The following is a 25,980-nucleotide window of genomic DNA, read 5'->3' as shown; positions in this document are numbered from 1 at the left end:
CGAATACTGCTGTCCTTGGGGCCGTCAGCAATCAGTAATCCTCCCTCCTGCTGCTGCAATGTCTTGCCTAAGGCAGGTTCGATGCCATCAGTGACAAAGAGGAGATGATGAAGAGATAAGCCCTGGCTGAGGTTTAGATCAGATGGACCGGTGGGACTGCAGATGGACAGGGTTAAAGGCTGCTTGCAGCCGTCACTGCTTCCTTCCTAAAACGTCTTTGGATGGGCTGGTGACAGTGCCAGTGTCAAAGGACTTTTGCTAAGGAGGTCAGAAGAAAGGTTTAATCAGGCTAGTCCTAATTCTGATTTTCAGTGCTTGGGTTGATAGTCCATGGGCCCCAACGAAAGCGTGTGCATAAAAAGCACTGGGTTTAGGGTGTTCTAAGAGATAAGGAAAAAACAATAATGCTGGGCTGCAGATTAAAGGCTGCCTTTAGCAATGTTGAGATAGTGGTGGCAGTTTGCGAAGTTGTTGTTAGGAATTCTTGTCTGGAAGTAGCGCAGAGGCGCCTGGCACAGGCAGGATAATGCCAGTAGAAAAACCAAGGCAAATTGTGCAATTTTACATTTATGCGGGTAAGCAGCCAAAAATTCCTGTGTGCACTTCAAGGATAGCAAATGCTATTTTTTCTCAGATGTAAATGCAAGAAGACACAGTAAAATGTAATATAAGTCCCTTCAGTAACCAGGAATTGCCATACCAGGCACAGCAGTGGCTTATTTTGTGCAGTCAGGTCTTTGAAAGTGGCTTGTGCTCCAGGCTACAGATGATGGTCCTGTAATGCTATAACTGCCCACTGGATGACTTTGTCGCCAGTCTCATGAGTCTGCCCCGAAATCTCAGTGTTTACATCTTTTTAAACCTATTTACCTCCTTCAAGACCATCTGATGTTCTCATTTTCTGTGGAAATGCCCAATTTGTATGCGAACCATATCAAGCTATTGAATGCAATGCTAACATGTGGCAATGAGATAATAGGTTATGCACACGCTGTGCAACTTTTTTTTTTAAATCAGTAATAAATCTTTAAAGCTGTTTAAAATCTGTTTGCTCCCCTGTGCACAATTCTTCACTCTGATATAGTGATAATGGGTAAAATCACCCCATTCTTTCCTGTTCTGCCATTATTTATGCAACTGAATATGTGTCCTTGTGCTTGTGTCTGCCTCATACTGAAAACTGAGCATATCATGGCTGATTTTTATTTCCTTCCTATAGGCCTCCAGTTCTGCTCTGTACTGTCTGCAATAGGGACCAAACAATCTGAGTTGCAGTGCTTTCACTCTTAGCAGATCTCTGCCTTGGTCCTGGAGAAACTGCTACAGACTTGCACTGGTGGAAACGTTTAAAAATCATAGAATCGTTAGGGTTGGAAAGGTCCTTAAGATCACCTAGTTCAAACCCCCCTGCTGTGGGCAGGGACACCTTACACTAAATCATATCACCCAAGGCCTCATCCAACCTGGTCTTGAACACTGCCAGGGATGGAGCATTCACAACCTCCCTGGGGAACCTATTGCAGTGCCTCACCACCCTAACAGGAAAGAATTTCCTTCTTATATCCAACCTAAACTTCCTCTGTTTAAGTTTTACCCTGTTACCCCTTGTCCTATCACTACAGTCCCTAATGAACAGTCCCTCTCCAGGATCCCTATAGGCCCCCTTCAGATACTGGAAGGCTGCTATGAGGTCTCCACGCAGCCTTCTCTTCTCCAGGCTGAACAGCCCCAACTTTCTCAGCCTGTCTTCATACGGGAGATGCTCCAGTCCCCTGATCATCCTCGTGGCACTCCTCTGGACTTGTTCCAACAGATCCATGTCCTTTTTATGTTGAGGACACCAGAACTGCACACAATACTCCAGGTGAGGTCTCACAAGAGCAGAGTAAAGGGGCAGGATCACCTCCTTCGAGCTGCTGGTCATGCTCCTTTTAATGCAGCCCAGGATACATTTGGCTTTCTGGGCTGCGAGCACACACTGCCTGCTCATGTTCATTTTCTCATCAACCAGCACCACCAAGTCCTTCTCCACAGGGCTGCTCTGAATCTCTTCTCTGCCCAACCTGTAGCTACACCTGGGATTGCTCCGACCCAGGTGCAGGACCTTGCACTTGGCATGGTTAAACTTCATGAGGTTGGCATCAGCCCACCTCACAAGTGTGTCAAGGTCCCTCTGGATGGCATTCCTTCCCTCCAGCGTATCAACCGAACCACACAGCTTGGTGTCATCGGCAAACTTGCTGAGGGCGCACTCAATCCCACTGTCCATGTCAGCGACAAAGATGTTGAACAAGACCGGTCCCAACACCGATCCCTGAGGGACACCACTCGTTACTGGTCTCCAGCTGGACATTGAGCTGTTGACCACAACTCTTTGTGTGCGGCCATCCAGCCAGTTCTTTATCCACCGAGTGGTCCATCCATCAAATTGATGTCTCTCCAATTTAGAGACAAGGATGTCGTGTAGGACAGTGTCAAACACTTTACACAAGTCCAGGTAGATGACATCAACTGCTCTACCCCTGTCCATCAGTTCTGTAGCCCCATCATAGAAGGCCACCAAGTTGGTCAGGCAGGATTTCCCCTTAGTGAAGGCATGCTGGCTGTCACCAAGCACCTTGTTGATTTTCATGTGCCTTAGCCTGCCTTCCAGGAGAATCTGCTCCAAGATTTTGCCAGGCACAGAGGTGAGACTGACTGGTCTGTAATTCCCCGGGTCATCCATTTTTCCCTTCTTGAAAATGGGGGTTATATTTCCCTTTTTCCAGTCTTTGGGAACTTCACCTGACTGCCATGATTTCTCAAATATGATGGCCAGCGGCTTCCCAACTTCATTGACGAGCTCCTTCAGGACCCGCAGATGGATTTCATCAGGTCCCATGGACTTGTGCACGTTCAGGTTTTTAAGATGGTCTCAAACCAGATCCTCTCCTACAGTGGGCCCAAGGTCTTCATTCTCAAAAAAAAAAAATAATCATCCAGAGCGCTTAAAATCCTGGTGGTTTGTTAGCAGTTTCTCGTGTTCAACAAGCATCTGTAGAAGAAATACGGCCACAAGCACCTGGAGACTGTTGGGCATTGTGTTTTGGGGCAATGCTTGTTCCTGAGGCTGTCTGTGGATTGCTCCTAAAAACCTCCCCTTGGTGACAAATATTCTTGTTCTTCAAGTTTTTTTACATTGGCTTTAGAAAGCCAAACACTCCAAAATTCAGAAATGTCAAACATGTGGGCTATAACTCAGCTTTTTTTTGTCAGTGAATGGTGGACACATTGATTATATACATCTGCTTCTTGAGTGTGTAGAAATCCAGCACTCAAGGAATGCTAGAGGGCTTTGCCTGAAGACTCCTGCTGTCCCTGTAAGGCCTGCTGCTATTTGTAACAGCCAAAGGCAGGTAACAAATGAGGGAGTCAAGTTGTGGCTGGGAGAGACCAGACTGATGGTGGAGATACTTGAATACCAGCCAAAAATATAATGTAAAAGTAAACCTGGCTTGAATAGGTTTCTGTCAGGGGCAGGAAATGCCAAAATTCAGATACTGTATTACTGAATTGAGCTAGGGTAGATGTCCATGTCTTTGCAGAAAGCTACTTTCTGTTGATATCATTACTTGGCCTATTGTATCCTTCATGGTTTCTTCAATGGAGTTTTCTGCAGTGGGGCTTGTGGAGCTTGCTCAGTTTCCTTGCCCAAACGGGTTTCAGCAGCCTCTGCAGCTGCTGTGTCCTCTCACATCCTCTGTTTTTTCTCCTCCTTAAACTGACCTTTTCTATCAAATAAACAAAACAGGTTTTCTGTCACTGTTCTTTCTTTTCTCGTTCACTATACCTGCTGTCACACATGAGGTCTGGGCTTTCTATTTGGATCATGGGACTGTGGCCAAGAGGTTACTGATGTTTGCTGTGGGACACACAGCAACAGGACTGTGCTTTTCACTCCTTTCTTGGGCACCACTGGATATCAGTAGCATCTGAGTGTTGTTTGAACATCACTTCTATTCTTCAAAAGAAAACTCCTCCGTAAAATCTCTGTGACAGTGGGAACTGGGGAGACTTTTATTCTCTGGGGTGGTGTGCTCTGGGGTGCCAGCTTTTGACACACCAGCAATTACAGCCAAGGTCATGAAGCCTGTGGGTGTGCCCAGTTCTAAGGATGGTGTGACCTGGTCCTGAGAATATGTTGTGGAGAAGGTGCAGGTGAGCATTATCCCATGGGCTATGATGGAAAAGATTTTTTTGAAGCAAAAGGCCTTACAGAAGGTAAGAACAGCCAGATCCACTGTTTGTCTGGTCTCTGTGCTTTGTTTGACAGCTGCGTCCTTTCAGCCAGGGGTGTCTCATCTTTGGTTTTCATCCAGTTACGTGAAACATCACAAAAGCCATAAATATTATCGTGACCCTCAAATGGGACCTGAAGGGGAAGTGAAAATCCTTCCATCCATAGGCGGCAGAAAGGTAGGACTTGCAAATAGGTCTTTGTGACCGTGAAACAACAAACCTGAGTATACCTAAAATCCAAATCCCAAATGCAGTACTTGAGTCCTGGTCCTAGCTGTAGGAAAGAATGAATATATGATCTATTGGCATGTCTTGTCTGCGGTGCAGTAAATCTGTCCAAAATTTTGTAGGAGTTACCCTACAGTGCACTATCTTGGCAATAAATCTTCTCAAGTCATAGAAACAGGATAAAACAATGAAGAGGCCATAACTAAACTGTAGACCAGAAGCTAAAAAATTTTGAATGAGTATGCATTGTATATAAATATGTATATGCATAGTACACATTAAAAAAAACCACCCATATAGAATATACATTTGCGTAAAACCTCATAACAGGGTGTTTCAGGTACACAGATTTATGTGTAGAGTACAGCTTCTTTACATAATTACAAAAATGTTCCACAGTGTTTTGTTGCTTTTAACAAGTCTGTTCTTAAAACCACAGTTCATAACCTTGAATATCCACATTTTGAACTGGAATGTTTTATAGCAGGTTTCTGTATGGTAGTATGCTCACTCATAAAAATTTCTTTACGTTTGACATAACTACGATAAAATAATTTAATCCATTGAAATTGATAATGGGTATTTTTTCACTAATTGGTAAGAGAGCTGTTAATCTGAAATATATTAGTTTCAATTGATTTGGCAATTGTATGTGATTTTGCACTCTGATAAAACAGATATGTATATGTATTTTGCATAGCTCTATAGATATAAAACTTCTGCTATCTTGGCTGACAAAATTATTCTCTCTGGTTGAGTTTTAAATTGCAGCATTTGGTATTAAAATGGGCAGACTTCATAAAAACAAGCCACAAAGAGGTAAAATTGCCTTGAAAAGGAAATATGGCATTGGTTTAAGGAATTCTTTTGTCTACAAATATTATATGTAGATTCTCCCATGGCTTTGCTGGACTCAGTTTCTGGGTGTGTACAAGACAGTTTAACAATTTCTGAGGTACCACAAGGAAATGTCTTGATGCTCAGCATCACAGGAGCATTTCCAGAACATGCCTGTTCAGCAAACACATGGATCTGTAGTGGAATAATATTATATTGTCAATAGAAGTCTTAACCCTTCTGTTAGGGTTTCCAGTTGATGTCAAGTGTGGCGTTTCAGATACAAATTCCTCTCCAAGTGTGAGAAGGTAGGCACTTTCAAATGATTTCATAGCTCTGTAGGAGTTAGCAGATGATACTGATTTTATTCATTGCTGTGAAAGCTGCAGCTACATTTTTTTTCCTCAGTCCTGTTTATGGCCTCAGGTCCACCTCGGTGGTCAGCTTCCATACATGTTACTGACAGTAGAGTGACTGCCTTAGCCCACAAAACAAGAGGGAGAGCTCACAGTGTTGGGCTTTGCAAAGCACTGGGAGAAAGAAGGTTTGCCATTTGTGGCAACCCAGTATTTCTGAGTAAAGAAACCCCTTGTTTTCTCTGTTAACAAGTGGCATAACATCTCACCTGGGACTCGATGGACAGCTGCTCAGCTGACCGGACCCACTTTGTTCAGTGGACTAATAACCATGTCATTTAGCACTGTATGGCCAAGCAAATCCTTCACTGCTGCTGCATAGTCCAGCAAAAGGATTTGCTATGTAGCTCTATTAATTACAAATCGAAGGCATCCACATATTCAAGGTAACTGCAACTTTTTCCCCAGGAATGTGGAAGATATCTGGTGTTAACCAACTTCAAAGAGGGGGAGAGGGAGAGAAGGAATTTAATTCTGCTTGTGTATGAGGTAATGTCAATTCCTTGCAGTCAGGAGACTGGGGCTTAATTGATATCATATGGTTAACAAATGTATTCCAAAGCCGGCCTCATTTGATTGCTTTTTAATAACTAATAACTCGGAGGGAGTCCAAAATATGTATGTATAAAAAATCACGTGGGAGCTGCCTCTCCTGCTTGCCAAGATCACTGTTACAGAAAAAATGTGTACCTTTTGCAGTCCTGGAATAGACACCAGCAGTGGCTGGACACGTACTCTCTCTGTCAGCCCCAGCCAGGAGCGTCTGGAGGAGCTGCAGAGGGGTTGTAGGGTACGTCCCTGCCAGCGGCAGTGGTTGTCCGCTCTCGCTGGGGTTTGTATTGAGCCGTGACTAGAGCAGGGATTCAGTTCCTCCTGGTATTCTCCCCTGCCTGCCCAGGCCAGCTCCACATGAGAATGCCTGCCCACAGCTGCAGAGCTCACAAAGGCAGTAAAGAGCCACTGAGTAATATTTCTGTCATGAATCATTTTTCCCGTGGAGTTTATTGGCTTCCCAAGCCACAGATCTCAGAGCAAGGAATCATCCCCTGCGATGGGACAGGAGACTCATAGAGGGTTCAGCTCCTCACTCCACTTTGGTAGCCCCCATGCTACTCCCCATGTGCTCAGAGCCTCCTGGCTTGATCTTTATCCCATGGGCAGCTGCCAGGGTGGCACTGGCTGTCGGGAGCAGAGGCTGTGGCAGTGGCTCTCAGCCCCAGCGCCAACACAGCTGCCCACAGATGGATTTCCCTGAGCAACCGATTGCACAAAAGCTCTGCCTGCAGAGCAGGGTCTGAGTGCAAGCAGGATATATGTAAAAACATGACATTGATTTCAGCTCATAAAAACAGAGGCTGAGTCCCACTTTCATCCCTTTGTCTGTGTGCCAACAGGGCAGGTGAAGAGGAACAAAAGGATTTGAACAGTGTCACTGCTGTGTCACACAGTGCCATGTGCCTCCCTCCCACCAATCCTCCCAGCAGGTTTCCCCCTTGCTTATTTAGTGGGTAATTGGCCAGGGCATGGCCAAATAGGACCAGAAGTCATGACCACTGGAAAGCTTCCCAGAGCATCTCAGTCACTGGAAATGGGTTGTAAAGGAGCTGCTGCTTTAACTCTTGGCAGCTAAAATACAGGCAGGCAAGTTACCTGAATATGCTATGACATACAGCAGGGCCAAGTAGCCTGCTCTGAGAGTCTGTGGGAACTGAGCAGCTGGAAAGGGCAAGCACAGCCAGGGCAGCACCCTGGGTGGAGCTCCCATGCTGGATTTTGTACCTTCTGCTTTATGGCACTTGTGTAACTTTTCAGGCTTCAGTCTGAGTTATAAGCTAGAAGTTATTGTGAGAAGATAGCTGATATTTCCTTTTCATGTGATGCCCTATATGAAATTTAGGACACAGTATTCTCCTGCCTTAGGTTGTTCAATGCAGTGTTCAATGCACCCAAAGTTGAGAAATACCAGTGAATTTTCCAGCAATATGAGTTTATCTTTGTTTGATGTATTTTCTTTTATGACCTATTAAGCTAAACATTTAATTAGGAAAGAAGAAAAGCAAATGCCATGTCATATACATGCAGCATGGCTGAGTAGAAGATTGTAGCAGTTTATTTAATTTACTCAGTGAACTGGGAGATGTCAAAAATGGGGAAGGGACCATCTCTTCTCTGACTTAGCAGATAACCAGTGTTGGGGTACTTCTAAGGGGACTTTGTGCATGGACTTATATTAAATTTGTGGGATTTTATTATTTATTATTGGGAAACTGCAATTCAAGTAATACAGAGGGAAATAATTGATGGTATCATGACTCGTTTCAGCAAATTTTATAGTGGACTGTTTTATCTACTGCCTTAGACCTCAGCCTAATTTTGTCTGTTTTGCACTCTGCATGTTAAGATGGCAGGTCCTGACAACAGCAGCTTACTTACTGACACTACCTTAAAACTGGGTTAATGGAGTGGAGCGAATACGATTGAAGAAATACACTAAGCTTTTAGCCTAATACTAAGGCGTAGACTACAATGATTTGCTTTTCAAAATGACAGATGCACGATAGGCAAAAAACATTATTTTTTTTTCTGACATTGGGAAAAACAGGATAGTAGTGGATGGTTGGTGCAACCTGTCTTTTTAATGATAAACCCCATATAAATGCAAAGACTCAAGCAAGTAGGTGGTATGTAGGGGAATACAAAAGCACTGGTATTTGAGTCACATATAGAGATTAATATGACATAAGATATCTCTTTTCTAGTACTGAAATATGTCTCCTGGTTGGAAGCTCCTCTGGAATGATGCCCTTGTGATGGAGCCAGGACCACAGTGGGCACATGCTAGAGGTGCTTTGTAAGGTCCATCTCCCAAATGGTTGCAGGGACCATTTCCATGTGAAAACCCGTGATGACAAGCACTGCAAAGTTACATAAGCAGGGTTCAGCTGGGAGTTTTCTGTGTGAAGGAATTGAACTCAACAGGAGTTGTGCCTATGAGCTCACTACTGTGTGCTGGAGCGCTATGGGGAGCTCTGGGCAGCCTGGTTTAAGGCCACTGGAAGTGAGGGGTAAGACAGTTTTCTGTCCACCTTGAAGAGGTCTGGACTCATTGAGAGTGTGGGGTTTTTGTTTCTTTGTCTGGACTTGGTTTTGTTTGGGATTGTTTGTTTGTGGTGGTTTTGGAGGTTTTTTGTCCAGTGGCCCCAACCTTGAAAAAATGCTGATCTTGTGTGAATTTCAGTGCCCATTGCCAAAGACTGTCCTCACTGTGGTTGCATCTGGGTTGGTGTCAAAAGGAATACAGATGGCTTAAGTCCATAATCAGAGTTTAAACTGGGCAAATCATGCTTGGGATAATTGATACATTTTTTATTTCTATTGCTTAACTAGAGGATGCAGGAGCAGGATTAATTCAAACGAGTTTGAAGGAAGGGTATCGAAATCCATACAGTGAAAGCAATTAATGAGGGAACTCTCCTGGTATTATTAGAAAGACTACTAGGAAGACAGCAAATTATGGAAAATGAAAGATACTTGACGCTGGGCATGAAAAGGAAAACAAAACTCAGGCTGGATAATTAATGATGAAAACAAAATTATGTTCTATTTGGGAAGAAAATAAACACATTGTAAGAGGCAGGGGATGACTGGGCACTTACACTGTTTCTGTTGAGACCAGTCAATGTTTTAAAGTTAGCAGGAAAAGTTATGAGCTTTTACAATTATTCCTCAGAAAAGCAGAAGTGAAAAGCTAAAAATGGCTATTTTGTGTTTCAAAGGGAAAGAAAAATTATTGCAGTGCCTGTTCCCTTGCTGTTCCCCTGTCTCCAAACCAGCAGTGGTAAGAGGCACTTCATAGCACGTCTGACCTTTTCTCCCCTTCCTACAGACAGAGAATGGGGCCAATTTATAAATATTCCTGGAAACAGTGTCAGGAGAGGCTGTGGACTATTACCATTAAAACAACTTTGTTTTACATATATGGGTGCTGATTTTACTTCACCTTCACAAAGTTGCTTTTTATTAGATTTTCATTAGTACTCACACTAAATTGAACACTACTAGCACAGTTATTTATGTGGAGATCTTTTCTTTGCCCTTCCACTTCTTCTGTTTATCCCTGTCCATCATAGTTCAGAATGACTACACTTTTCATTTCAAACACAATCAAAAAAAAAAAAAAGAAAAAGCCCAAACTAAATAATCCAATGTTAGTCCCCTGTTACAGGAATGCTGCTGCTGTAGGAAAGAAGGATAAGAAAATGAGTTGATCTTCAAGCCTTTTCTATACGGTTTAATCTTTACTGAAGACTGAAGATGCTCAGCACTATGCTTAATTAGTTCCATATGCTGTTTAAAATGCAGATTTCCTAGCCTCCTCCTCTTGATATGAGTTGTTTAACCTCTAACATTTTATTCTCTGCTACTTGGGCATGATATTGGTAATAGGAATAGCTTACAGCCTCATGAGAATCTAAAGACTGAATTACTAAGGTTTATATAATTAGAGGTTGCATTCTGCCCTGTTTGTTGTTACTTCCTAACCCAAAAGGTGCAACACATCTGATAATTTGTTTTTTCCCTGCCCCATCTCTTCACTCTCTTAACAACATGACAACTGCTGCAGACTCAGATCCTACCCTTGGAAAACAGAGGTGGTTCCTTAGTGCCTCTCACCAACTTACAGAGCTGCTCCATTATTGTCACTATATGCAGGTAAAGCCACCTTTATCTTCTGTACACCTAGCAGTGCCTGTATCGAAATGCAGGGTCAGACTGATGAGGACTTCCCCTGCCTCAGCCCTGTCCTTGTTGAGCTGTAGTAAGTATTCAAGTGTGTCACAACTTCACTTAATTGTTTCCATTTCTACAAAAAGATGATAAAAAACACTCGTAACTGAGCATGCAAAGGCACTCGTAAAAAAGTCTATTAATTTTTATGCCTTAAATTCACTTTAAACCAAAATTCACTTTAAATTTGCTGCGAAAACATTTCTCTTAAAATCTAAATTTATAGGTCACAGAACAAATAGGGTTTCAGAACAAAAGTCTGGCTTTTATTCTCTTGAGAATTCTATTATTGTTAATTAATAATCCTGGTTTGCCTGCCTTTGTTTTCAAGGCTGTTCAAGGAAAATATCTCTGAAGCTCTGCTGTTTTACTGCAATTTTTGATGAATATTTTATCAAACAGCAATCACGATCCTGTAATTCAGTTGTACAGTTTACAACTGTCATACACTGAAACCTAAAGCAACTGAGAGAAGCAAAAGCAAAACACAAAATTATCAAACATTTAAGCTTTCAGAATAGCTGGAGTGCCTTAATATTGATTTATCCTAAAGCGAGCATAATGTTGCTGTTTTGCTACTGCCTGTCACTTCCCTGAGTGGCAGCATTTGGCTGCTAGCATTTAAATGTACTCTTAATCATACTTGTGGAAATGTGGGCATAGGTGGTGCTAGCAAGGCTACCAACTGAGGTCTTAGCTGTAAAACAGAACTGTGGCAGACACTGACGTGTGCCTGTACCTCTCTCAATTGATCCTGACGAGATCGCAACCTTCCACCTGTCTGACATTTATGGAAGCTGATCAAATAGTAGGCTTTTTTAATTTATATAATGAAGAGCTATTTGGAAACAATGTGGTGGTTTTATGGCCTGAGCACTCATTGGTGTTGCTGGGTGCTATACCACCAGCTCAGCTCACAGACCTGCTTCTGGTGCAGAATATTGCTGCTGGGTGAAAGCATTCCTAACATACATGATTTATTTACAGGCTGACAAAATGTAGGCCTTAAGGCTGAATATTAATGTAATAACCCTAACTGCAATAAACCCACTGTTTCTCAGAAGTGTTGATCTCCCACCGTTTTCAGTGGCCCTAATTTTCTCCCTCCGTATTCTTCAGTGCTCCAAAAATCAGAACACTTTCATTTCACTCTCTAAATACAGTCTTGTCAAGCAGCCTTCAGTGTTACCATTTTGTTTCTGGACGGATTCCTGTGTTCTGCTGGTCAGAGGCTTGCAAACTCTTCGAGGACTGTTTTGAAATTGGTGGGGATTTTTTGTTTTGTTTTTGTTTTGTTTTTTTGTGTGTGAATTTTTTTTTTGTGTGCTTTTTTTTTTGTTTGTTTTTCTTTTTTTTTTTTCCTTAAATATTTAGCAGAATAATATGATATACAGCACTCCCCTGAACATTATGCAGGAACCATAGACATAGTATCACTGTTAAATGACCCCCTGCTAAACTTTCCTGTTCTTGGGTGGTCTTGGGTTGCTGATACACTTATTTGGTAGGAAATAGAAGGCCTAAAACTAATACTTGTTGTGGAGAGATGATTGAAAGAAGGTGAGCAGGACCATTTCTTGCACCTAAGGAGATGAGAAGGGCAAAAGCATGAGGAATCTTTTATTTTATATGGTTGTTTTCACATCTATTACTACAAGCATGAAGTAGGAGGAGCCGCAATGAACATTTCACAGGAAAAAGTTCTGTTCCAGTTCAGTAAAAGAACTTCCATAAGCTTTGGCCCAAGTTTATGTACTTTGGAGTGGAATTACAGAAAAATAACAAAGCCAGAACCAATACACAGCTCTGCGCAGGCAGAGGGTTTATCATATTCTTCTTTTATGATTCTTTTGCCAGAGGGAACTTTTTATTATAACTGTTCTGTTATTGTTGCAGTCATTAAAGAAACAAAAAAAAAAAAAAGGAGGGAAATTATATTGCTTACCCTGTATTTTATTTCTGAAGAGTGGTCCTGCACAAGGTTGGAGCTTGGAGCCAGCTCCAGGAAAACCCTCTGTACTTCCCATGGCATTAGGTGGCCTCAACGGCGTGAATGTGATACTCCCCATTTAGCTGCTATACATGTGTGAATGGCAAAGCTGGGTGGTGGCTCTGTGCTGCTCTCTGAAGGGTTTTTAGGGGGTTCCTCAAGGAGGCGGCAGTAGGAATGGATCTCAATTAGCTTCTCAGAGCCCAAATGGTTATGGATGCTGAGCAGCCATAACCCAAGAGCTCTACTCTAGGATCAGCTTTGGGGGGAGGGTGAGAAAGGAAATACAGTGCTTTTTCTCAGAATAGCAACTTCTTTTCTTCCTCAGATGTGCTATGTGCACAGAGTTTCTCACCTGAATACATTGGGTCCATGCAGATTCCTCAGTGGTGGTTTTAACCCCAGCTGAAGAGACAAAGTTTAGGCTTCTTTCACCATTTCTTTAACCTGAGCGTCTCCCCACCTCTGTCTGCTGTGTGCCACTTTAGGCACAGCTGGCCTAACCAGGAGGAGCTGTAGCACATCTTTCAGACTAGATCATGCTAGTATTTATATGAAGTAACAGGAGGATTTAAGGCAAATTCGCAATACGAGTGAAACATCCTGGCTGTGTGTAAATCCTCATCAGATGGCGGGTGATTTCCAAGCTAATATATGATGCATGGAGGAACTTGAATCCCCCAATGCAGGGAGCAAGAGCAGACTGTGGCTGAATCCCTTTGAATAGATCTTGCACTCAGGGGAAGCTCAAGGGCACGTGAAGCGTGGGAGCATATGGGAATGGCAGGTCACTGCAGCTCTGAGTATAGGCATGTTGGCACTTGGGCACCAATACTTTCACTGGATAGGGAAATTTATAGGGAGAAGAAAGATATTTGTAGTTTTGACTTTATTTTTTTTTAAGTTGAAGAATTTTATAACTGTTTCATCTAAATGCTGATCTCTCAAGGAACGGCAGCCAGCCTCCTGCTCACTCTGTGTGTGCACTTACGCTCTATGGCTGTCAGACAGCTGGGAGGAAATGTGTGTGGAAAGAATCTTTTGGGGCATATTGGCTTTTAATGAAACAAACTGTTTCTGGAATAATCTGTAATTGTTTCTGTGTCCTGAGTGTACTCAGGATCCAGCCTTTTTATGTCTTGCTAAACATTCAGGGCAGAGCATTACTACACCTTACAGCTGAAGCCAGACTTTAAAAAATATTTACCTAATTCCCTCTAAAATCAATACTTGCTAATTAGCACATGTATTTAACTTCACAGGCACACATGTAAAATGCATATTATTGGCGCCTGCACAAATATATGCCTTGAGAAAGTATCTGCAGATTAATTAGTATCCCAAATTGCTACTCTTAGATACTGGATCTAGGTCTCTGCACAGCTGGGCTTTTCCAGGGAGAGGCTTGCCCTTTCTCTAAGGGAGTAGGTGACCTATATGTGTCCTTTCCCTCTTCAGATTTAATCTTTGCAGGGTTAAAGACATGTTTATGGGATTGGGAAGCTCAAGAGTACTTTTTCCCATGGAATTTGTGCTGGTGTGTAAGGGGAAATGGTAGCAGAAAAGTCAAAAAGAACAATTGTCCTTTCAAGTTTCCACCTACCCCTGCGTATTTCTGAGGGAAGAGGCTCCACATCATGCAGCTTTTTTCTTACGCAGAGAGAAGTAGGGACTGAAGCCCTTCCTCTTCCCAGCTGAAAGTGACCTGAGTCCAGTTAAACATCAGTGCATAAAGCCTTGAATTATGTGCTAAATGGAAAAACAAAACCTGAAAGCAGCAGGTGATTGCTCATAGTAATACAGACTGCAAAAGAAAGAATGCAAAATAAGCAAAATAATGGAAGATGTAATTCCCTTCAAGATGTGAGCCTGAGAGACCCCAGAGTGGGGGTCAGAAGCAGGAGCAGGAAGGTGCCTGTGCCTGTGATGGCATGGCAGGAGGTCATACCTCGCTTTGCTGCTTTGAATGTTCATGTCTTACATGTCAGAGGCTGAGATGCCTGAAAACCCAATCCAGCATGAAACTGCTTCAACCCCTTTTTTTTGATTTAAGTGAAAAGCCCTTTTTCTCTTCAATGTTAGTCAGGTCTTGGCCCTGTTTCCCAGCTTCAGCTGGTACATCCTCCTCAGAAGGGCTAGTTCTAAATCTGGGTGCTGCTTCTTGGGGTTTTGCTTTCCCACTGGAGCACTGCAATGTGGAGTAAAATGAGGGCAGAACAGATGTTCAGGAAGGTCTGGAATGACATAAAATTCTTGCTCCTTAGCTGGGCAGTAAATATTCGTATTCTTAATGTTACCTGTTTTAATGAAAATTTGTTGACCAGGTTCACAACATGCACATGATTTTTAGGTTTTTTATGTCTTTTCTGATGGGAGAAAAAAGATCTATGCATACTCCTCAGAGGCACCAACTACATTTGGCTAACAGACTGATGCTGCTGTACTGCCGCTGCTCTTTTTTCAAGAGCCCTCAACCTGCAGTGAACTGAACTGAGATGCAGGGAAAGGAAACCTGGGACATCTGTAGGTGGTCGTGCAAACTGCAGGCACCCAAAATTAGGGCTCTACTGGTAACGTTTGCTGTTTCCATTATCTCCTTCTATTTTTCTAGCAGGCACTTTACGCTATGAGTTCAAGGCATTTATGAAGGAGATGATGAATTCACTATGTATTAGCAGTAAGGGCCAATAGGGCATTTGGCCACTAACCAGACACCTGCTCCTACCTGCGGAACCTGTGCCTGTGAGCAATGCTGATCTCCTTTTCCCTACGTATGTATGGATGTATAAAAATCCTGCAGTGCAGTGGATTTCTGAATTCATTATGATAAAATGTGCTCATGAAATTTTCTTGTAATTTGATGTGAGATAATAGATTTTTAGTTTTTTATTCTGTCTACAATAAAATTCTAACAGTTCCTTACAATGTAAGTTCAAAGTAAGCAGACATAATTACAATTGACAATTCAATTTTCTAGTGCTCTCTGTGCATTTTTTGTTCCATCATCTTTAAAGGAAAATAGTGCGGAGGCTGCGTGTAAGCAGCAGGTCTTGAGGATTGTGTTTTTATAAGGTTTTTTTACCTTTTCATGTAAAAATGCAACAAAATTAGGATGAAGCTAGTGCAAACAGTCTTCAAAAATGTGTATTTTAGTGATGTATAGACACTAAGAAGAAAGATCTGAGCTTTTGCCCTTTTTCATTGTGCATTTCAAATCAGGTCCAGCACTGGACTCATCTTCAGAAGCTCCTAGGTGTTTCAAATCCGGGATTTCAGCATATTTCCAGCCAGGTAAGAAGCTTTTTATGTGCTAGGGAAAGAGATAGATGATGAAAATAGGCTGATTTTCTCCTTTTAGTTAAGGTGACGTAGATTAAGTGTGACTTCTTTCAAGCTGGTACAGGACTTGCACCAGGGAATATGGGTACTTGTAGGATAAGGCTGATTGCCCTCTGGTGGGTAACATCTGACCAATGGGTTTGAACTCAGAGAGAACTGGGAGGTGCAGGGTTTTGGAAAGGGGAAGAAAAGATGCAGTTCTGGCTTGGGTGGTTTGGAGCAGTGGATGCTGCTGGATGCTCAGAAGCTGCGTGCTGGGCACTTTGGCTGATCCTCTGTGAAGCTTTCCCTAAACTGCAGAGGTTCTCTGTGTTGCCTATGTCCACAGCACAGGAAGCTGTATTTGCCAGCTGACCTCACACGAAGCAGTGAGGATTGATGGTGGCTGATGTGAGCTCTTATGGTTGCTTGCTAGGCCACTGCTTTTCTTTGCTGCTTGGCAGCAAACACTGTTACTGGTGATGGATGGCCTGCCCCAAAAGCACAGCAAGGACCAGACAGGATTGCCCAGGCAACTTAGACTGGCTCCACAGGGACAGAGTTACCGTTCACTGTGATTTCTGCTGTCATTGTGCTCTGCAAATTACGAGATGCAAAAAATACGTGGGGAAGTTTTAATTGTAAAGCAAATTAAATCAGACCATGACTGTGTTACATTCATGGACCCGTTTGCCAGGAACAACAGGAATACAGGACATCAGGCTGGGTCCTTGCATGGCTGCATCTGCATATTTCCATCAAAGGCAGTCATTTTGTCATTTTATGCTTGCCCAGGTTTTTGCCCTAAAGATGCTGTAAAAAAAAGTATCTTTTATTTATTTTTCTTTTTTCCCTGTTGAAAGTTGGACTGCTCCTAAAGATGGCTGACCTTGCAAAACCTGTGGAGAACTTGGGGTAATGGTCTACCTTTACCAATTTTACAGACAAAACATGAACCAGAGCAGTGACTAGGGACACAGCTTGGGTCTCTCTGGTCCAGAAAGGCTATGTTGCTGTTGGGGTACAGCCCTGGGAGGAAAAGCACAGGTACTCAGAAACACATGAAAGGCTGTCAAAATGGTGTTCAGCCACCAACCTCCCAGACCACAGCCCTCCAAGGAGCTGGTGAGGCATCCTGAGAGCCCACCATGCTTCAGCCACATGCTGAAATACAACCAGCCTTGTCCTAAAGCCAACCAAATCGACGAAAGCTGTGTCAGTAACATTTGGATGGGCTGTCATCTGTCTATGGCATGCTAGTCTGGCCATGCCAGGGCTGTAAGCTGGTGCTTATCTGTATACTTCATGGGCCTCAGAGTTGACTGCCTTCACTTTCGTGACTGACATCCAGAGAGAAGGTTGTTGTCTCCGTCAGGTCTTGCAACTTTATGGAACATTAAAGAGCCCTCACATATCTCACTGGGGAAGATCAAGAGAGCCTTGAGTCTTCTAATCAAGATGCTTCTAAAACCAGGTTTTCTAACAGGATGGTCCCACTTTATGCTGGATCATTATCTTCTTGTACAGGTGCCTTTTTCATCTGTCATCAGAGCAGGGGATGGCCAGTGACAGAAAGGACCATACTGTGTCCTTAGGGGAAAAGAAAAAAAAAAGGCAAATTATAGGTTTGTGATTTCTGTGTTATAAATATTACTTGTCATCAAGGTGAGAGTTTTGAGACAGACAGCAGTGCAGGGAACAATATGCCAAACAACCTGAACTTTGGTCCTTCTGAACCAAGAAATGCTTTAATCATTTTATGCAACACATGGCCTTTTGATTCTGGCAAGCAGAGGCAGAAGAGAAAGTTGCTATGCAACCAAGCAAGCAGCTGCTGAGCTGAGAGTCCAGAAACTGGGAACTTTTACAAACAAGAATTGTCTTGAAAATTACAAACAGGCAGAATTTTATGGTTGCTTCCAATTTTAACGTTTGTCATGATCTTGCTTCTGAATTTATTTAACCAATGTTGCTGAAGGGTTGTAGAAATGTTGCCTCAGGTGCAGTCATAGAATCATAGAATAGTTAGGGTTGGAAAAGACCTTAAGATCATCTAGTTCCAACCCCCCTGCCATGGAAAGGGACACCTCACACTAAACCATATCACCCAAGGCCTCGTCCAGCCTGGTCTTGAGCACTGCCAGGGATGGAGCATTCACAACCTCCCTGGGGAACCTATTGCAGTGCCTCATCACCCTAACAGGAAAGAATTTCCTCCTTATATCCAATTTAAACTTCCCCTGTTTAAGTTTGAACCTGTTACCCCTTGTCCTGTAACTACAGTCCCTAATGAAGAGTCCCTCTCCAGCATCCCTATAGGCCCCCTTCAGATATTGGAAGGCTGCTATGAGGTCTCCACGCAGCCTTCTCTTCTCCAGGCTGAACAGCCCCAACTTTCTCAGCCTGTCTTCATACAGCAGGTGCTCCAGTCCCCTGATCATCCTCATGGCCCTCCTCTGGACTTGTTCCAAGAGTTCCATGTCCTTTTTATGTTGAGGACACCAGAACTGCACACAATACTCCAGGTGAGGTCTCACAAGAGCAGAGTAAAGGGGCAGGATCACCTCCTTCGAGCTGCTGGTCACGCTCCTTTTGATGCAGCCCAGGATATGGTTGGCTTTCTGGGCTGCAAGCACACACTGACTGCTCATGTTCATTTTCTCATCAACCAACACCACCAAGTCCTTCTCCGCAGGGCTGCTCTGAATCTCTTCTCTGCCCAACCTGCAGCTGTGCCTGGGATTGCTCCGACTCAGGTATAGGACCTTGCACTTGGCATGGTTAAACTTCATGAGGTTGGCATCAGCCCACCTCACAAGCGTGTCAAGGTCTCTCTGGATGGCATTCCTTCCCTCCAGAGTATCAACCAAACCACACAGCTTGGTGTCATCGGCAAACTTGCTGAGGGCACACTCAATCCCACTGTCCTTGTCAGTGACGAAGATGTTGAACAAGACCGGTCCCAACACCGATCCCTGAGGGACACCACTCGTTGCTGGTCTCCAGCTGGACATTGAGCCGTTGACCACAACTCTTTGTGTGCGGCCATCCAGCCAGTTCTTTATCCACCGAGTGGTCCATCCATCAAATTGATGTCTCTCCAATTTAGAGACAAGGATGTCGTGTGGGACAGTGTCGAACGCTTTACACAAGTCCAGGTGGATGATGTCAACTGCTCTACACCATTCATCAGTTCTGTAGCCCCATCATAGAAGGCCATTAAATTGGTGAGGCAGGATTTCCCCTTAGTGAAGCCATGCTGGCTGTCACCAAGCGCCTTGTTGATTTTCATGTGCCTTAGCATGCCTTCCAGGAGAATCTGCTCCAAGATTTTGCCAGGCACAGAGGTGAGACTGACTGGTCTGTAATTCCCTGGGTCATCCATTTTCCCCTTCTTGAAAATGGGGGTTATATTTTCTTTTTTCCAGTCATTGGGAACTTCACCTGACTGCCATGATTTCTCAAATATGATGGCCAGTGGCTTCCCAACTTCATTTGCCAGCTCCTTCAGGACCCACGGATGGATTTCATCAGGTCCCATGGACTTGTGCACGTTCAGGTTTTTAAGATGGTCTCAAACCAGTTCCTCTCCTACAGTGAGCCCAAGGTCTTCATTCTCACAGTCCCTGCATCTGCCTTCCAAGACTTGGGTGGTTTGGTGAGAGCCTTTGGCAGTGAAGACTGAGGCAAAGAAGTCATTCAGAACCTCAGCCTTCTCCGAATCCTGTGTAGCCAGTTCTCCCAAGAGCTTCCTGAGGGGGCCTACATTCTCCCTAGTCTGTTTTTTATTTGCTATGTACCTGCAGAATCCCTTCCTGTTATCCTTAATACCCCTAGCCAAGTTTAATTCTAACTGGGCCGTAGCTTTCCTAACCTGGTCCCTGGCTTCCCAGACAACATCCCTGTACTCTTCCCAGGCCACCTGTCCTTGCTTCCACTTACTATAAGCCTCTTTTTTCATTTGAATTTTCCTCAGGAGCTCCTTATCCACCCAAGGAGGTCTCCTGGCCCTCCTGCTGCACTTCCTGCTGGTTGGGATGCAACACTCCTGAGCTTGCAGCAGGTGATCCTTGAATATCAACCAAGAGTCTTGGGCCCCCCTGCCCTCTAGGGCTGTATCCCATGGAACCTTCTGAAGCAGGTTCCTGAAGAGGCCAAAGTCTGCTCTTTTGAAGTCCAGGGCAGTGAGCTTGCTGCACGCTCTTCTCACTGTCCTGAGGATCTCAAATTTGAGCATCTCGTGATCCCTGCATCCAAGGGTGCCCTGGAGCATCACATTTCCAACGAGCCCTCCCCTGTCAAGGTCAAGCACGGCACCTCTCCTTGTCGGCTCCTCTATTACTTGCAGAAGGAAGTTGTCTTCCACACAATGGAGGAACCTCTTGGATTGCTTGTGCCGCGCCCTACCGTCCTTCCAACAGATGTCAGGGTGCTTGAAGTCACCCATGAGAACAAGGGCCTGCGAGCATGAGGCTTTTCCTGTCTGCCTATGGAGTGCTTCATCCGCAGGTTCTCCTTGATCAGGCGGTCTGTAACAGATCCCCACAGTAATGTCTCCCATAGCTATATTCCTTTTAACCCTGACCCACAAACTCTCTGTTGACTGCTCAGTCCAATAGCCTATTTTGGGGACTATAAAACTATAGGAATTTGGCTTTGGTGACAGTGACATGTGTACATGCCGCTGACAAGAGACCTTAATTATTTTAGTCTGAATCCAGAAAGCTCACCCTGTAACCCCAGTGCTACCTTGGGCCTGGCTTCCCTCTGGCAGCAGTTCAGATTCAATGTGAGGTTGAGCCCAAAGCCAGGGGCTTTCAGGGTTGGGCTGTGAGGAGGGATGCCACATACTTCATTTCTTCCTAATACGGTGCTGGTGATGCAGAGGGTTGACCAATGTACAGGGAGGTCGTACAAGGGGGTTGTACAAGGGGGTCAAACAAGGGGGGATAAAGGAATTTTGCTGTTTAACAGAAAGCATTGTTTGCAAATACCTGTCGAGCTTGCCATGCAGTACCAGGACAATAGGCTATTGATAAGGGGAAGAAACAGATTGATAAGGGGAAGGAACAGTTAGTTCCAGTGAAGACCAGCTTTGTGGTTTGGACTTTGACCAGACTCCTAAAGAACATGAGTGACAGCTAGAAGTGAAAAGTTCAGGCTCGAGGAAGACTCATTTACTTCATCTTGAAGACCCCTACTCACAAGAGGAAGACTCATTTACTTCATCTTGAAACCCTTGCCCATGACCACTGCACAGGCACAAAGGACTTTCTAGCTCATTATAATACGAAGCGGGGATAGGACATGAATATGTATAAGCGTATTGTGCAAGCGTATGAATATGTATAACTTTAGAGAATAAATGTAGAGGGAAACAACACTGAGCCACGCATGCCTTTGGAGGAGCTATCCCCCATGAGCCTCAGAGCTGAATAAAAGCATACCTACTTTACAACTTTAACGAGTTGTGGAGTCTATCTGCGTATCACTGGGACCTTCAGCATGGACTGATTTTTTGTTCAGATGAATGTCTGAATATTGCTCATGTTGCCTGAAGAAATAAGCATGGCTGTTTTCTTAAAGGCTGTGCAAATAGAAATCCTTGGTGCTACTCATCTGCTCAGCTACAGTTCTGATACACGTTTCTAGCAGGGAGGCCTATAAATCATTAGCTTTTTAATAAATAAACAAACGAATAAATAAACAAATAAATACTATGAACTACCAAAAGTTGCTGACAACCTTTTTAGTGGAGTTACAACTGAATTACAACAGGATATGAAAGGCAAACTCTGACTACCTTTTGTGCCATTTAACTACTTAATAAATTTCAAGGGAAGTGGGCATTCAGGGCTGTAAACAAGTCCTTTACAGCCATTACTTCCCATATAGGCTGTAATCACTGTTTAGACATTCTGACATTAGAAATAATGTTTTGGAATGATCAGCTTCTCCTCCTGTGCCACGTGGAGGGGTTAGGTGAAGCCCCTGCATGGCCAAATCAATGGTTGAAGGACAAGGATACAAGGAAAGCCACAAGTCCTTCATCCAATTACAGCCAGTGTGTTAAGGCTGCCTTCTCCTGTTCTTACTGGTAATATCTAGATGGTAAATTATCATATCAAAATATAAATTTAAAGTAATAAACTGATAATCATCTCCAATTCCCAGTGGATAAACAACTTAATGTACTACAAATGCAGGAGATAACAAAATAATTGCAAAATGGTCAACTGTTGAGGATGTTTAGGAAGAAGCACAAGGCGAAAAACATTTTTCAAGTAGCTCTTGTTATAAGGAAAACATGTTATCAACAGAACATACCTTTGAACAGATACATTAGGGAAATTATACCCAAGCATATTCACTTGGTGTGTTTCCCTGTTCTGCATGTTCCTTAAATTGTGTTCCAGAAAGAGATTGTCACCTTTTTTGGTTTTACAGCAAAGCTCATTTCTCTGGTTGCAGGAAATTAGTCTGATTTGTCTGTTGATGGTTTGGGATGCTTAGAGTGCATACAGTGAATAGGTAATAGTGCAGGCACCCAGGAAGACTCTCAGCCCAAAAGGGCTGAAAATACCTGTTGCAAGAGGTTGAGTCAAAGCAAAAGAGCTGAATAGGGAAGAATCACAGGTTTCTGTCTGTGAAGCTGCAATGTGTCTGCCTGGAGCTGAGAATAGGTGAATGATGAGGCAGTTGGAGGTGACTAGGTTTTGCCCTGGGAGGAGGAGGGGAGTGGATGACATGCAGCAGTCTACAAAAGGTTTCTGAAAGGGGATAAGCAACAAGATCGAGTTTGTTGAGGCAAAATTGTATAAGATGGGAAATGTATTTTTGGTGAAGGTTTTCTTTGGTTTTTTTTTTGTTTGTTTGTTTTTTGGGTGGTTTTTTTTTTGGTTGGTTGGTTGGTTGGTTTATCACTGAATACATAGGAAAATTACATCTTACATATATTGTACAGCAGAAATTTGCAAAATGAGGACATGCCCTGAACCTGCAGTGGGAAGATGGAGACTGTTCTCAGGTACCAGGTCTATCTGCCAGAGGTGACCAAGCAGACTGCAGTGGAGGCTGAGGCAGGTAAGGGAGGTCTGGAAAGGGGTTGGAAGGTGGACTTGGGCTCTCTTTGGCAAGGTTGTGCCTGTAGTGAGGAGAAGGCACCAGGAGCCACTGAAACAGCTGAGAGTTTAATCTGAAAAGCAACAGCTGAGGAACAACAGAAGGGAATTAGGAGTTGAGTTGTGCTGTACCAGTGAATGAGACTTTATGGTGGGTCACAGCTTGAGAACTACAAAACTGTTCTTGGGGACAAAAAAACCCCCACTATTTTACATTTTTGTGAAGCCATCATTTGTCTCCTGATGAGTGCAGGCACAAAGGCTGATCTGTCAAGTCTCTGTCTGTTTTCCAAGCTCTGAAAACAATGATCCTAGTTCTAAAAAGCTTGCAGTCAAAACCAAAAGACAAAGACTAGTTCAAAAGAAACAAGGACAAAACATTTAAGAGTGTACACCTTCAAAACACCATTAATCATAAATAATGGTTTGCCTGACCTTGGCATTGCTCCCAGGAAGTCACACCAAGCTCAAGAATGCAACATAATGATGCACAACTTAAAAATATTGTATCAAGGACCACCTGGTTTCTTCTAGCTGAATGCCCTGCTGCCATTGTTCATTCATTCTTCACTTGACTGAAAACTCATGGGCTCATTGATGGATAGATCTTGATGGAACTGCTTGGCAAACTTGGGTGGTTTAAAGATGTTTAATAAATTAATAATTGAAGGAGGGGAAAAAAACACAGCTCAGAAAACCAGAACCATGCAAAGCTGGATTTTAACTTCTTGCATGAGAAACTTTGATGTGAACATAGGGCAGATTCCCAAGTGGAAGACTTCACCTCACAAATTCATGTGTCTTTTTTTTCCCCTGTTAAAAATGTAGTATTAATTTCCTAATTAATAGTGGGATGATTTTTGTTTTTATTTCCTTTCTCTATCAGAAGAGATTTTGACTTTTATAATATTATGTATGTTTGTAGTGTGTCTGTGCTCATGCAAGTCATGCACATGTAGGTATTTATGTCTATGGATTTGTCTTTCTGTCACAGATTGCCATGATTGCTACCTACTTATGGTTGAAAGAAATCAGGGCTAAAATGCAGCTTGATGGGGTATGGGAAGCTGGTTTTTATTACCTGGTGGTAATAAAAAGTGTCTCTTGAGTAACGACTCCATGTTCCTGAGGTGACCCCCAGGAAGAAAATCTCTACTGTAGATGGCACATTTTGATAGAAATCCTCTGATTCAAGCTTGTCTTCTGCTGTTGTGCAAATGAACATTCATAATGAAGCACTTGTAATCTTTAAGACTGAGATCAATGCATCTAATGAGCATCTGTTCGGTCAAATTTGTACTGAACAGCTTTTTCATGTAACTCCAAGTGAGTAAGAGAAACATGGTTCATCAAGTGTCTTTCCCCCATCCCGTTTCCTGATAATATAAATAAATCTTGCCAAGTTACTTTTTTTGAGAGAAAATACTATATACTCTCTGGCTCTCATTAAGCAATTGTGAAATTAACTGTTTCTCCTGTTCTTTAAAAATACCATTTGTATCTAATTATTCAAATCAGAAATACAAGGAGGACCACATAGTTCCTTATTGAGGCCTGAAGAGAACTTGCTGTGATTTCAAAACCCCAGCAAACTTAACAAAATCAAAACAATCTTAAATATTGACAGAGAAGAGGAATGTGGGTTTTCTTCTTCTTCTGAAAGTCTGCGGTTCTGCAAGTATTGATGTTTCTTAATCATCTAAGATTCCATATTGGTAAGCAAAATAACAAAATGGAGAAAATGTCTAGAATACCATCCGTAAGAAAACCAATTACCAGTAACTTTGCCAAGATGTAACTCAGGCAGACAGTCAAATGGGGAAAACAATCCTGCCTTAATCTTGTCGAGTGTTTATTTGTTGGTCTTAAGCTAGAATTAGGACTTGTAGATTTATGTACTGTATATAAAATGAAACAAATCTCTGCTAGAACACTTCTTTGCAAAGCAATGTTTGACAGAGGTGATTCTACACTGTAAGATTTGACTTTCAGATATTACCCAAATTATAGCAATTTCTCGATGAACCAGTTTAGCTATTCTGAGCACTGCAGAAAAGCACCCACAGGTGATACAAACTGAAGCCCTAACCTGAACATCTGCAGGCTTAAACCACAGCACTGCCAAAGTCCTATTTCTGTTGACAGCTGGAATCCCTTGAGACAGGTCAAGAGTTGCAATGTTAGCAAGGCTATATAGAAACATAAATACCTTAAACCCAAGCCAATCCTTCCCTCCTCCTACCCTATGTGTCCCTTCCATCTAAATTAGTGTTTCTTCTTTAGGTTCAAAACTGTCTATTACCTGTAGGATTTCTCCTGAGCCAGCTCCTACCCCAATTGTTTTACATTTTGAAAGCTTGATTTGCCTTTTGCTACTGAAACTCTGTCATTCTTCCAGGGAGAGACTGACAGAGCCTGGGCTATAAAGATTTTGTTCAGTTCATAATATTTACTGACTTTTCACAGGTGCTTTGCACCCAGGTGAGGGTATTTCAATCTGCTGAATGAGCCAGAACCTGCCCATGAAAGAAAGGGATGGGTAGCAAAGTGGAAGGGCATTACTGATGCCTCTGTGAGGCTCTCCTAGGTTCGATGGTTGGTTGCCCTGGAATTGGTTTCTGTATAGGTGGAACTGTGGGAAGGCTGAAGGGCAAGGACTATACATGGTATGAGATAACAACATGCTGTTGTAAATGGCTCATTTCAATTCTGCATGCCATGATGTATGTCATGTTTCAATGCTGCTAAGGCAAAGAAAACATTGCTGCTGGTAGAGAAGAAACTTTCCAGTTTTGCCAGCCCCAAATATATGCCATTAAGAGAGGGAATCAGAAGTATTGAACATTGCACTGAGAGTCTTTGATGCATCTGCTTGCTCCTAAACCATGGGGATTGTCAGGGCTTAGCAGGGATGTGGACTGAAGGAAAATCCCTGGTGATGCTCAAGGCCAGGTTGGACAGAGCCTTGGGTGACATGGTTTAGTGTGAGGTGTCCCTGCCCATG

General features: G+C 43.1%; 1 long non-coding RNA gene across 1 annotated transcript; it reads left to right on the top strand.

Moving 5' to 3' along the window:
- The first annotated feature begins 8,607 nt into the window (after positions 1-8,607).
- LOC134174225 (uncharacterized) lies at positions 8,608-24,895 on the top strand. Its single transcript, XR_009968560.1, has 3 exons — positions 8,608-8,824; positions 22,820-22,938; positions 23,971-24,895. It is a non-coding gene; the product is annotated as an uncharacterized LOC134174225 (long non-coding RNA).
- Positions 24,896-25,980: the final 1,085 nt, after the last annotated feature.

Source organism: Pezoporus occidentalis, unplaced genomic scaffold (genome assembly GCF_034315485.1).
Source record: "Pezoporus occidentalis ecotype Australia unplaced genomic scaffold, CSIRO_AGI_Poc_V1 ctg59, whole genome shotgun sequence".
Classification (NCBI taxonomy): Eukaryota; Metazoa; Chordata; class Aves; order Psittaciformes; family Psittacidae; genus Pezoporus; species Pezoporus occidentalis.
Note: the sequence above shows the minus strand (reverse complement) of the source record. Positions and strands in the feature narration are given on the sequence as shown.